This window comes from Oncorhynchus keta, unplaced genomic scaffold (assembly GCF_023373465.1).
Source record: "Oncorhynchus keta strain PuntledgeMale-10-30-2019 unplaced genomic scaffold, Oket_V2 Un_contig_3989_pilon_pilon, whole genome shotgun sequence".
Classification (NCBI taxonomy): domain Eukaryota; kingdom Metazoa; phylum Chordata; class Actinopteri; order Salmoniformes; family Salmonidae; genus Oncorhynchus; species Oncorhynchus keta.
The window spans coordinates 8,626-22,500 of NW_026287544.1; positions in this window are offsets into that span (position 1 = coordinate 8,626).

Genomic DNA, 13,875 nt, shown 5'->3' on the forward strand with positions numbered 1-13,875 from the left:
CCCATAGTAAATGCTCATAATAAATGCCCATAGTAAATGCCCATAGTAAATGCCCATAATAAATGCCCTTAATAAATGCCCATAGTAAATGCCCATAGTAAATGCCCATAATAAATGCCCATAATAAATGCCCATAGTAAATGCCCATAGTAAATGCCCATAGTAAATGCCCATAATAAATGCCCATAGTAAATGCTCATAATAAATGCCCATAGTAAATGCCCATAGTAAATGCCCATAATAAATGCCCATAGTAAATGCCCATAATAAATGCCCATAATAAATGCCCATAGTAAATGCCCATAGTAAATGCCCATAGTAAATGCCCATAATAAATGCCCATAATAAATGCCCATAGTAAATGCCCATAATAAATGCCTATAGTAAATGCCCATAGTAAATAGTAAATGCCCATAGTAAATGCCCATAGTAAATGCCCATAGTAAATGCCCATAGTAAATGCCATAATAAATGCCCATAATAAATGCCCATAATAAATTCCCATAGTAAATGCCCATCGTAAATCATTTACATTTACATTTAAGTCATTTAGCAGACGCTCTTATCCAGAGCGACTTACAAATTGGAAATGCCCATAGTAAATGCCCATAGTAAATGCCCATCATAAATGCCCATAGTAAATGCCCATAATAAATGCCCATAATAAATGCCAATAATAAATGCCCATAGTAAATGCCCATAGTAAATGCCCATAGTAAATGCCCATAGTAAATGCCCATAGTGAATGCCCATAGTAAATGCCCATAATAAATGCCCATAGTAAATGCTCATAATAAATGCCCATAGTAAATGCCCATAGTAAATGCCCATAATAAATGCCCTTAATAAATGCCCATAGTAAATGCCCATAGTAAATGCCCATAATAAATGCCCATAATAAATGCCCATAGTAAATGCCCATAGTAAATGCCCATAATAAATGCCCATAGTAAATGCTCATAATAAATGCCCATAGTAAATGCCCATAGTAAATGCCCACAGTAAATGCCCACAATAAATGCCCATAATAAATGCCCATAGTAAATGCCCATAGTAAATGCCCATAGTAAATGCCCATAGTAAATGCCCATAATAAATGCCCATAGTAAATGCTCATAATAAATGCGCATAGTAAATGCCCATAGTAAATGCCCATAATAAATGCCCATAGTAAATGCCCATAATAAATGCCCATAATAAATGCCCATAGTAAATGCCCATAGTAAATGCCCATAGTAAATGCCCATAATAAATGCCCATAATAAATGCCCATAGTAAATGCCCATAATAAATGCCTATAGTAAATGCCCATAGTAAATGCCCATAGTAAATGCCCATAGTAAATGCCCATAGTAAATGCCCATAATAAATGCCCATAGTAAATGCCCTTAATAAATGCCCATAATAAATGCCAATAATAAATGCCCATAGTAAATGCCCATAGTAAATCCCCATAGTAAATGCCCATAGTGAATGCCCATAGTAAATGCCCATAATAAATGCCCATAGTAAATGCTCATAATAAATGCCCATAGTAAATGCCCATAGTAAATGCCCATAATAAATGCCCTTAATAAATGCCCATAGTAAATGCCCATAGTAAATGCCCATAATAAATGCCCATAATAAATGCCCATAGTAAATGCCCATAGTAAATGCCCATAGTAAATGCCCATAATAAATGCCCATAGTAAATGCTCATAATAAATGCCCATAGTAAATGCCCATAGTAAATGCCCATAATAAATGCCCATAGTAAATGCCCATAATAAATGCCCATAATAAATGCCCATAGTAAATGCCCATAGTAAATGCCCATAATAAATGCCCATAATAAATGCCCATAGTAAATGCCCATAATAAATGCCTATAGTAAATGCCCATAGTAAATGCCCATAGTAAATGCCCATAGTAAATGCCCATAGTAAATGCCCATAGTAAATGCCCATAGTAAATGCCCATAATAAATGCCCATAATAAATGCCCATAGTAAATGCCCATCGTAAATGCCCATAGTAAATGCCCATAGTAAATGCCCATCATAAATGCCCATAGTAAATGCCCATAATAAATGCCCATAGTAAATGCCCATAATAAATTCCCATGATATATGCCCATAGTAAATGCCCATAATAAATGCCTATAGTAAATGCCCATAGTAAATGCCCATAGTAAATGCCCATAGTAAATGCCCATAGTAAATGCCCATAATAAATGCCCATAGTAAATGCCCTTAATAAATGCCCATAATAAATGCCAATAATAAATGCCCATAGTAAATGCCCATAGTAAATGCCCATAGTAAATCCCCATAGTAAATGCCCATAGTAAATGCCCATAGTAAATGCCCATAATAAATGCCCATAGTAAATGCTCATAATAAATGCCCATAGTAAATGCCCATAGTAAATGCCCATAATAAATGCCCTTAATAAATGCCCATAGTAAATGCCCATAGTAAATGCCCATAATAAATGCCCATAATAAATGCCCATAGTAAATGCCCATAGTAAATGCCCATAATAAATGCCCATAGTAAATGCTCATAATAAATGCCCATAGTAAATGCCCATAGTAAATGCCCACAGTAAATGCCCACAATAAATGCCCATAATAAATGCCCATAGTAAATGCCCATAGTAAATGCCCATAGTAAATGCCCATAATAAATGCCCATAGTAAATGCTCATAATAAATGCCCATAGTAAATGCCCATAGTAAATGCCCATAATAAATGCCCATAGTAAATGCCCATAATAAATGCCCATAATAAATGCCCATAGTAAATGCCCATAGTAAATGCCCATAGTAAATGCCCATAATAAATGCCCATAATAAATGCCCATAGTAAATGCCCATAATAAATGCCTATAGTAAATGCCCATAGTAAATGCCCATAGTAAATGCCCATAGTAAATGCCCATAGTAAATGCCCATAATAAATGCCCATAGTAAATGCCCTTAATAAATGCCCATAATAAATGCCAATAATAAATGCCCATAGTAAATGCCCATAGTAAATGCCCATAGTAAATCCCCATAGTAAATGCCCATAGTGAATGCCCATAGTAAATGCCCATAATAAATGCCCATAGTAAATGCTCATAATAAATGCCCATAGTAAATGCCCATAGTAAATGCCCATAATAAATGCCCTTAATAAATGCCCATAGTAAATGCCCATAGTAAATGCCCATAATAAATGCCCATAATAAATGCCCATAGTAAATGCCCATAGTAAATGCCCATAATAAATGCCCATAGTAAATGCTCATAATAAATGCCCATAGTAAATGCCCATAGTAAATGCCCACAGTAAATGCCCACAATAAATGCCCATAATAAATGCCCATAGTAAATGCCCATAGTAAATGCCCATAGTAAATGCCCATAATAAATGCCCATAGTAAATGCTCATAATAAATGCCCATAGTAAATGCCCATAGTAAATGCCCATAATAAATGCCCATAGTAAATGCCCATAATAAATGCCCATAATAAATGCCCATAGTAAATGCCCATAGTAAATGCCCATAGTAAATGCCCATAATAAATGCCCATAATAAATGCCCATAGTAAATGCCCATAATAAATGCCTATAGTAAATGCCCATAGTAAATGCCCATAGTAAATGCCCATAGTAAATGCCCATAGTAAATGCCCATAATAAATGCCCATAGTAAATGCCCTTAATAAATGCCCATAATAAATGCCAATAATAAATGCCCATAGTAAATGCCCATAGTAAATCCCCATAGTAAATGCCCATAGTGAATGCCCATAGTAAATGCCCATAATAAATGCCCATAGTAAATGCTCATAATAAATGCCCATAGTAAATGCCCATAGTAAATGCCCATAATAAATGCCCTTAATAAATGCCCATAGTAAATGCCCATAGTAAATGCCCATAATAAATGCCCATAATAAATGCCCATAGTAAATGCCCATAGTAAATGCCCATAATAAATGCCCATAGTAAATGCTCATAATAAATGCCCATAGTAAATGCCCATAGTAAATGCCCACAGTAAATGCCCACAATAAATGCCCATAATAAATGCCCATAGTAAATGCCCATAGTAAATGCCCATAATAAATGCCCATAGTAAATGCTTATAATAAATGCCCATAGTAAAGTGGGTATTTGGTTTGAACCTGTGTATTAGGGTTACACCACTGGTCCTTTGTGTTTTACAAAATGTGATCTCTCCTATATGAGTGGGCTGGTATTACCGTTGCTGTTCTTTCAGTATCACCAACCTGTTACACACTGAAGGACTAGGACCAATAGGTTATCCACTGAAGGCCTAGGACCAATAGGTTATCCACTGAAGGCCTAGGTCCAATAGGTTATCCACTGAAGGCCTAGGACCAATAGGTTATCCACTGAAGGCCTAGGTCCAATAGGTTATCCACTGAAGGCATAGGTCCAATAGGTTATCCACTGAAGGTCTAGGACCAATAGGTTATCAATTGAAGGTCCAATAGGTTATCCACTGAAGGCCTAGGTCCAAGAGGTTATACACTGAAGGCCTAGGACCAATAGGTTATCCACTGAAGGCATAGGACCAATAGGTTATCCACTGAAGGTCCAATAGGTTATCCACTGAAGGCCTATGACCAATAGGTTATCCACTGAAGGTCCAATAGGTTATCCACTGAAGGTCTAGGACCAATAGGTTATCCACTGAAGGACTAGGACCAATAGGTTATCCACTGAAGGTCTAGGACCAATAGGTTATCCACTGAAGGTCCAATAGGTTATCCACTGAAGGACTAGGACCAATAGGTTATCCACTGAAGGCCTAGGACCAATAGGTTATCAACTGAAGGACCAATAGGTTATCCACAGAAGGCCTAGGACCAATAGGTTATCCACTGAAGGACCAACAGGTTATCCACTGAAGGACCAATAGGTTATCCACTGAAGGACCAATAGGTTATCCACAGAAGGCCTAGGACCAATAGGTTATCAACTGAAGGACCAATAGGTTATCCACTGAAGGACTAGGACCAATAGGTTATCCACTGAAGGACCAATAGGTTATCCACTGAAGGCCTAGGACCAATAGGTTATCCACTGAAGGACTAGGACCAATAGGTTATCCACTGAAGGTCCAATAGGTTATCCACTGAAGGACTAGGACCAATATGTTATACACTGAAGGTCCAATAGGTTATCCACTGAAGACCTAGGACCAATAGGTTATCCACTGAAGGTCTAGAACCAATAGGTTATCCACTGAAGGACTAGGTCCAATAGGTTATCCACTGAAGGTCTAGGACCAATAGGTTATCCACTGAAGGCCTAGGACCAATAGGTTATCCACTGAAGGACTAGGTCCAATAGGTTAATTTAGGACCAATTTATTTGAGCTTTTACGCTCGTAGCTGAAACGGCATTTCACCACCTGGTGGCAGCAGAGTGTAGTTTATGTGAGTAGAAGCTGAGCTTGAGCGCTCCATTTGAGAGAAGAAAAACATTGATATGGAGACAGGAGAACCACGATAGGGAGAGGATGAGGATGATGATGATGCACGGGAAGACGCGGGGGGAGAGCCGCAGGCCGTGTAACTCGAGGTATTTTAGGTTGATCTGTTCAGTCAGTTGGACTGTTTTTTTTTAGATCAAAACATCAAATCAAATGTGATTGGTTGACCGATTTAGCAGATGTTATTGGTTGACCAAACACAGATTTAGCAGATGTTATTGGTTGACCAAACACAGATTTAGCAGATTTTATTGGTTGACCAAACACAGATTTAGCAGATCTTATTGGCTGACCAAACACAGATTTAGCAGATCTTATTGGTTGACCAAACACAGATTTAGCAGATCTTATTGGCTGACCAAACACAGATTTAGCAGATCTTATTGGTTGACCAAACACAGATTTAGCAGATCTTATTGGCTGACCAAACACAGATTTAGCAGATCTTATTGGTTGACCAAACACAGATTTAACAGATGTTATCGCGTTATTTTTTCCTAACTCCAACAGTGCAGTAATAACAATACACACCAATACACACAGACAATACACACAGACAATACACACAGACAATACACACAGACAATACACACCAATACACACAGACAATACACACCAATACACACAGACAATACACACCAATACACACAGACAATACACACAGACAATACACACCAATACACACCAATACACACAGACAATACACACCAATACACACAGACAATACACACCAATACACACAGACAATACACACAGACAATACACACAGACAATACACACCAATACACACAGACAATACACACCAATACACACAGACAATACACACCAATACACACAGACAATACACACAAATACACACAGACAATACACACAGACAATACACACCAATACACACCAATACACACAGACAATACACACCAATACACACCAATACACACAGACAATACACACCAATACACACAGACAATACACACAGACAATACACACCAATACACACAGACAATACACACCAATACACACAGACAATACACACCAATACACACAGACAATACACACCAATACACACAGACAATACAGTGTGTATAGACAGTAGTTATATAGGATGGTGTGTATAGACAGTAGTTATATAGGAGGGTGTGTATAGACAGTAGTTATATAGGATGGTGTGTATAGACAGTAGTTATATAGGATGGTGTGTATAGACAGTAGTTATATAGGATGGTGTGTATAGACAGTAGTTATATAGGATGGTGTGTATAGACAGTAGTTATATAGGAGGGTGTGTATAGACAGTAGTTATATAGGATGGTGTGTATAGACAGTAGTTATATAGGATGGTGTGTATAGACAGTAGTTATATAGGATGGTGTGTATAGACAGTAGTTATATAGGATGGTGTGTATAGACAGTATATACAGTAGTTATATAGGATGGTGTGTATAGACAGTAGTTATATAGGATGGTGTGTATAGACAGTAGTTATATAGGATGGTGTGTATAGACAGTAGTTATATAGGATGGTGTGTATAGACAGTAGTTATATAGGATGGTGTGTATAGACAGTAGTTATATAGGATGGTGTGTATAGACAGTAGTTATATAGGATGGTGTGTATAGACAGTAGTTATATAGGATGGTGTGTATAGACAGTAGTTATATAGGATGGGGTGTATAGACAGTAGTTATATAGGATGGTGTGTATAGACAGTAGTTATATAGGATGGTGTGTATAGACAGTATAGACAGTAGTTATATAGGATGGTGTGTATAGACAGTAGTTATATAGGATGGTGTGTATAGACAGTATAGACAGTAGTTATATAGGATGGTGTGTATAGACAGTAGTTATATAGGATGGTGTGTATAGACAGTAGTTATATAGGATGGTGTCTATAGACAGTATAGACAGTAGTTATACAGGATGGTGTGTATAGACAGTAGTTATATAGGATGGTGTGTATAGACAGTAGTTATATAGGATGGTGTGTATAGACAGTAGTTATATAGGATGGTGTGTATAGACAGTAGTTATATAGGATGGTGTGTATAGACAGTAGTTATATAGGATGGTGTGTATAGACAGTAGTTATATAGGATGGTGTGTATAGACAGTAGTTATATAGGATGGTGTGTATAGACAGTAGTTATATAGGATGGTGTGTATAGACAGTAGTTATATAGGATAGTGTGTATAGACAGTAGTTATATAGGATGGTGTATATAGACAGTAGTTATATAGGATGGTGTGTATAGACAGTATAGACAGTAGTTATATAGGATGGTGTGTATAGACAGTAGTTATATAGGATGGTGTGTATAGACAGTAGTTATATAGGATGGTGTATATAGACAGTAGTTATATAGGATGGTGTGTATAGACAGTATAGACAGTAGTTATATAGGATGGTGTGTATAGACAGTAGTTATATAGGATGGTGTGTATAGACAGTAGTTATATAGGATGGTGTGTATAGACAGTAGTTATATAGGATGGTGTGTATAGACAGTAGTTATATAGGATGGTGTGTATAGACAGTAGTTACATAGGATGGTGTGTATAGACAGTAGTTATATAGGATGGTGTATATAGACAGTAGTTATATAGGATGGTGTGTATCGACAGTAGTTACATAGGATAGTGTGTATCGACAGTAGTTACATAGGATGGTGTGTATAGACAGTATAGGCAGTAGTTATATAGGATGGTGTGTATAGACAGTAGTTATATAGGATGGTGTGTATAGGCAGTAGTTATATAGGATGTGTGTATAGACAGTAGTTATATAGGAGGGTGTGTATAGACAGTAGTTATATAGGATGGTGTGTATAAACAGTATAGACAGTAGTTATATAGGATGGTGTGTATAGACAGTAGTTATATAGGATGGTGTGTATAGACAGTAGTTATATAGGATGGTGTGTATAGACAGTACTTATATAGGATGGTGTGTATAGACAGTAGTTATATAGGATGGTGTGTATAGACAGTAGTTATATAGGATGGTGTGTATAGACAGTAGTTATATAGGATGGTGTGTATAGACAGTAGTTATATAGGATGGTGTTTATAGACAGTATAGACAGTAGTTATATAGGATGGTGTGTGTAGACAGTAGTTATATAGGATGGTGTGTATAGACAGTATAGACAGTAGTTATATAGGATGGTGTTAATAGACATTAGTTATATAGAATGGTGTGTGTAGACAGTAGTTATATAGGATGGTGTTTATAGACAGTATAGACATTAGTTATATAGGATGGTGTGTATAGACATTAGTTATATAGAATGGTGTGTATAGACAGTAGTTATATAGGATGGTGTGTATAGACAGTAGTTATATAGGATGGTGTGTATAGACAGTATAGACAGTAGTTATATAGGATGGTGTGTATAGACAGTAGTTATATAGGATGGTGTGTATAGACAGTAGTTATATAGGATGGTGTGTATAGACAGTATAGACAGTAGTTATATAGGATGGTGTGTATAGACAGTAGTTATATAGGATGGTGTGTATAGACAGTAGTTATATTGGCTGGTGTGTATAGACAGTAGTTATATAGGATGGTGTGTATAGACAGTATAGACAGTAGTTATATAGGATGGTGTACACAGTAGTTATATAGGCTGGTGTGTATAGACAGTAGTTATATAGGATGGTGTATATAGACAGTAGTTATATAGGATAGTGTGTATAGACAGTATAGACAGTAGTTATATAGGATGGTGTATATAGACAGTAGTTATATAGGATGGTGTGTATAGCCAGTAGTTATATAGGATGGTGTGTATAGACAGTATAGACATTAGTTATATAGGATGGTGTGTATAGACAGTAGTTATATAGGATGGTGTGTATAGACAGTTGTTATATAGGATGGTGTGTATAGACAGTAGTTATATAGGATGGTGTGTATAGACAGTAGTTATATAGGATGGTGTGTATAGACAGTAGTTATATAGGATGGTGTGTATAGACAGTAGTTATATAGGATGGTGTGTATAGACAGTAGTTATATAGGATGGTGTGTATAGACAGTAGTTATATAGGATGGTGTGTACAGACAGTATAGACAGTAGTTATAAAATCATCACTTAAAAACTGCATTTTGTGTTTACTTGGGTTAGTCAAAATCATCACTTGGGTTATCATTACTTGGGTTATCATTACTTGGGTTATCATTACTTGGGTTATCATTACTTGGGTTATCATGACTTGGGTTATCATTACTTGGGTTATCATGACTTGGGTTATCATTACTTGGGTTATCATTACTTGGGTTATCATGACTTGGGTTATCATTACTTGGGTTATCATGACTTGGGTTATCATTACTTGGGTTATCATTACTTGGGTTATCATGACTTGGGTTAGTCAAAATCATCAATTGGGTTATCATTACTTGGGTTATCATTACTTGGGTTATCATTACTTGGGTTATCATGACTTGGGTTATCATTACTTGGGTTATCATGACTTGGGTTATCATTACTTGGGTTAGTCAAAATCATCACTTGGGTTATCATTACTTGGGTTATCATTACTTGGGTTATCATTACTTGGGTTATCATGACTTGGGTTATCATTACTTGGGTTATCATGACTTGGGTTATCATTACTTGGGTTATCATGACTTGGGTTAGTCAAAATCATCACTTGGGTTATCATTACTTGGGTTATCATTACTTGGGTTATCATTACTTGGGTTATCATTACTTGGGTTATCATTACTTGGGTTATCATCACGTGGGTTGTCATTACTTGGGTTATCATTACTTGGGTTATCATGACTTGGGTTATCATGACTTGGGTTATCATCACGTGGGTTATCATTACTTGGGTTATCATTACTTGGGTTATCATTGTGTAATATTTAAATTAGTTTCATGATCTGAAACATTTAAATGTGACAAATGAACTCCAGAAGGAATGAGAAGGGTAGTTACCCACTGTAGATGAGAAGGGTATCTACCCACTGTAGATGAGAAGGGTATCTACCCACTGTAGAGGAGAAGGGTAGTTACCCACTGTAGAGGAGAAGGGTAGTTACCCACTGTAGATGAGAAGGGTAGTTACCCACTGTAGAGGAGAAGGGTATCTACCCACTGTAGAGGAGAAGGGTAGTTACCCACTGTAGATGAGAAGGGTAGCTACCCACTGTAGATGAGAAGGGTAGTTACCCACTGTAGATGAGAAGGGTAGTTACCCACTGTAGAGGAGAAGGGTATCTACCCACTGTAGAGGAGAAGGGTAGTTACCCACTGTAGATGAGAAGGGTAGTTACCCACTGTAGAGGAGAAGGGTAGCTACCCACTGTAGAGGAGAAGGGTAGCTACCCACTGTAGATGAGAAGGGTAGTTACCCACTGTAGATGAGAAGGGTAGCTACCCACTGTAGAGGAGAAGGGTAGCTACCCACTGTAGATGAGAAGGGTAGTTACCCACTGTAGATGAGAAGGGTAGTTACCCACTGTAGATGAGAAGGGTAGCTACCCACTGTAGAGGAGAAGGGTAGTTACCCACTGTAGATGAGAAGGGTAGCTACCCACTGTAGATGAGAAGGGTAGCTACCCACTGTAGATGAGAAGGGTAGCTACCCACTGTAGATGAGAAGGGTAGCTACCCACTGTAGATGAGAAGGGTATCTACCCACTGTAGAGGAGAAGGGTAGCTACCCACTGTAGAGGAGAAGGGTGGTTACCACTGTAGAGGAGAAGGGTAGCTACCCACTGTAGAGGAGAAGGGTAGTTACCCACTGTAGATGAGAAGGGTAGTTACCCACTGTAGAGGTGAAGGGTGGTTGCCACTGTAGAGGAGAAGGGTAGCTACCCACTGTAGAGGAGAAGGGTAGTTACCCACTGTAGATGAGAAGGGTAGTTACCCACTGTAGATGAGAAGGGTAGTTACCCACTGTAGAGGAGAAGGGTAGTTACCCACTGTAGAGGAGAAGGGTAGTTACCCACTGTAGATGAGAAGGGTAGTTACCCACTGTAGATGAGAAGGGTAGCTACCCACTGTAGATGAGAAGGGTAGCTACCCACTGTAGATGAGAAGGGTAGCTACCCACTGTAGATGAGAAGGGTAGTTACCCACTGTAGATGAGAAGGGTAGTTACCCACTGTAGATGAGAAGGGTAGTTACCCACTGTAGATGAGAAGGGTAGCTACCCACTGTAGAGGAGAAGGGTAGCTACCCACTGTAGATGAGAAGGGTAGTTACCCACTGTAGAGGAGAAGGGTAGTTACCCACTGTAGATGAGAAGGGTAGTTACCCACTGTAGAGGAGAAGGGTATCTACCCACTGTAGATGAGAAGGGTAGTTACCCACTGTAGATGAGAAGGGTAGTTACCCACTGTAGATGAGAAGGGTAGCTACCCACTGTAGAGGAGAAGGGTAGCTACCCACTGTAGAGGAGAAGGGTAGTTACCCACTGTAGATGAGAAGGGTAGTTACCCACTGTAGAGGAGAAGGGTAGTTACCCACTGTAGAGGAGAAGGGTAGTTACCCACTGTAGAGGAGAAGGGTAGCTACCCACTGTAGATGAGAAGGGTAGTTACCCACTGTAGAGGAGAAGGGTAGTTACCCACTGTAGAGGATAAGGGTAGTTACCCACTGTAGATGAGAAGGGTAGTTACCCACTGTAGAGGAGAAGGGTAGTTACCCACTGTGGATGAGAAGGGTAGCTACCCACTGTAGAGGAGAAGGGTAGTTACCCACTGTAGATGAGAAGGGTATCTACCCACTGTAGAGGAGAACGGTAGTTACCCACTGTAGATGAGAACGGTAGTTACCCACTGTAGATGAGAAGGGTAGTTACCCACTGTAGATGAGAAGGGTAGTTACCCACTGTAGATGAGAAGGGTAGTTACCCACTGTAGAGGAGAAGGGTAGTTACCCACTGTAGATGAGAAGGGTAGTTACCCACTGTAGAGGAGAAGGGTAGTTACCCACTGTAGAGGAGAAGGGTAGTTACCCACTGTAGATGAGAAGGGTAGTTACCCACTGTAGATGAGAAGGGTAGTTACCCACTGTAGATGAGAAGGGTAGTTACCCACTGTAGATGAGAAGGGTAGTTACCCACTGTAGATGAGAAGGGTAGTTACCCACTGTAGATGAGAAGGGTAGTTACCCACTGTAGATGAGAAGGGTAGTTACCCACTGTAGATGAGAAGGGTAGTTACCCACTGTAGATGAGAAGGGTAGCTACCCACTGTAGAGGAGAAGGGTAGCTACCCACTGTAGATTAGAAGGGTAGTTACCCACTGTAGATGAGAAGGGTAGTTACCCACTGTAGAGGAGAAGGGTAGTTACCCACTGTAGATGAGAAGGGTAGTTACCCACTGTAGAGGAGAAGGGTAGCTACCCACTGTAGATGAGAAGGGTAGTTACCCACTGTAGATGAGAAGGGTAGTTACCCACTGTAGATTAGAAGGGTATCTACCCTCTTTTCTCTCTAATTCTTAACAGAATAGTTTTAGGATTGAACTATTTGGCGACTATTGATCTTACAGTATAGCACTGCAGATATAGACATGTCAGTACCATGTCACTTCCTGTTTGAGTTTCTGCCTATAGGACGGGAGGAGCAAGATGGAGTCGAGGTCAGATTTGCCCGAAAGGAGGGCGGGGGAGGGCCTTGTAAGCATTCCTGAAGTTTGAATAGCGCTATTACAGGTAGTCTGGTGAACAAAATGACTTCCTGTATGTTCCTAGAATTACACCATGACTCGTTAATCATGAAACACAACCCCTCCGCCCTTCTTCTTCTTCTCTGAGATATATTCATTCCCGTCTGAGCGATGTACTGAGAATCCTAAATGCAACAATAATAACAACGGAAGTAAAGACTGGGTCATTTCCTAGCTCAACTTCCTCAGTTCAGCGTCAGCTGTAGTGTGTTGAGTTCATGCTATGAGTTGGTTATATAGTCTCGGTCTGTTGCCTCATTCATTCATTGGTCACGGTAAAACATATAGAATGATTTCCGGGATGGCCAGCAGAGGGTAGCAGTTCTCCGTGATTAGAGTCCTCACACATCGTCTCACATCAGGGTTAGAAAGACCAACCAACTGCGTTATTAACTTTTAGGTCATTCAGCAGACACTTTTATCCAGTTTTTTTTTGTTTTGTTTAAAGTGCAGGGCATTCAACTAGCGTAGGTAAAACAACCACATATCACAGACATAGCACGATTATTCCATGAAATTACAAGCTTATTAGATAGTAATTAATTTGCTCCGTGTTTAATTACAGTGGAAAAGGCCATAGGTCATTGTCTATGAGAGGTAGAGAAAGTTTTGCATTGTTACATTGCATGAAACCTACTGTAGTTTTAACCATGACCTCGCTGAAACTACATCTCCCATGAGCACTTGCT